Source organism: Pan paniscus, chromosome 8, assembly GCF_029289425.2.
Source record: "Pan paniscus chromosome 8, NHGRI_mPanPan1-v2.0_pri, whole genome shotgun sequence".
NCBI classification, from domain to species: domain Eukaryota; kingdom Metazoa; phylum Chordata; class Mammalia; order Primates; family Hominidae; genus Pan; species Pan paniscus.
Window position 1 is genome coordinate 27664721 of NC_073257.2, and position 706 is coordinate 27665426.

The 706-nt window shown below is 48.6% G+C and overlaps 1 protein-coding gene and 1 long non-coding RNA gene across 2 annotated transcripts in view; both read right to left on the reverse strand.

The window, feature by feature from the left end:
- Positions 1-706, reverse strand: part of LOC117979556 (RNA-binding motif protein, X-linked-like-2) — a 157856-nt gene that overhangs the window by 44948 nt on the left and 112202 nt on the right. The window lies entirely within an intron of this gene.
- The window catches only part of LOC117977896 (uncharacterized), a 76393-nt gene that overhangs the window by 3313 nt on the left and 72374 nt on the right, over positions 1-706 (reverse strand). The window lies entirely within an intron of this gene.

Below are 706 nucleotides of genomic sequence, written 5' to 3' on the forward strand. Positions count from 1 at the left end.
TGATGAGTCACTTTATGTCCTCCAACAGCACAAGTCTGAGACAAGCAGAAAGCCTGCTTTGCTGAAACTCCCATGGCTCCGATGATGTCAATAATCTTTTTGGATCAGGGGGCGACCGGGGAGGTTATTACCGAATGTTTAGCACCGGTATCTACAAGAAAATCAATGTCTTTACCCCTAACTGTCATCCTGACCATAGGCTCTTTGGGGGTCCTTGAGCCTAGTCCCCCTCAGTCCAATAACCCTTCTGCCAGGTTGAGCAGGGCCCCTTCATCCTTGTCCGCGGCCTCCTGCTCTGAGTCACCTGGTTTTCTTTTTAGGTGAGGGCATTTGTTTTTCCAATGTCCTATTTCTTTACAATAAGGACACTGATTACACTGCAAGCTCTGACAGCCAGGCTGAGTTTCCTTCCCGGGGCCCCCCTTCCCTTGCCTCTTTGGGGGGACCCCTGTGATTGTTGCCGCTAACAGGTCGGTGTTTCGCTGGGCCTGACGTTCATTGTCTCTGTGGTTTTCCTTACGGCTTACTGCATCCCTGTTTCCAAACAACGGGTTAGCTATTTCTAACAACTGTGATGTGTTCATCCCTGCAAACTCAGCCTGTTTCTGCAGTTTTCTTCTAATGTCTTCTGCGCTTTGACTAACTAAAGCCATGTTAATCATGCCTTGATTTTCAGGGCTATCCGGATCAAAGGGAGTATACATAC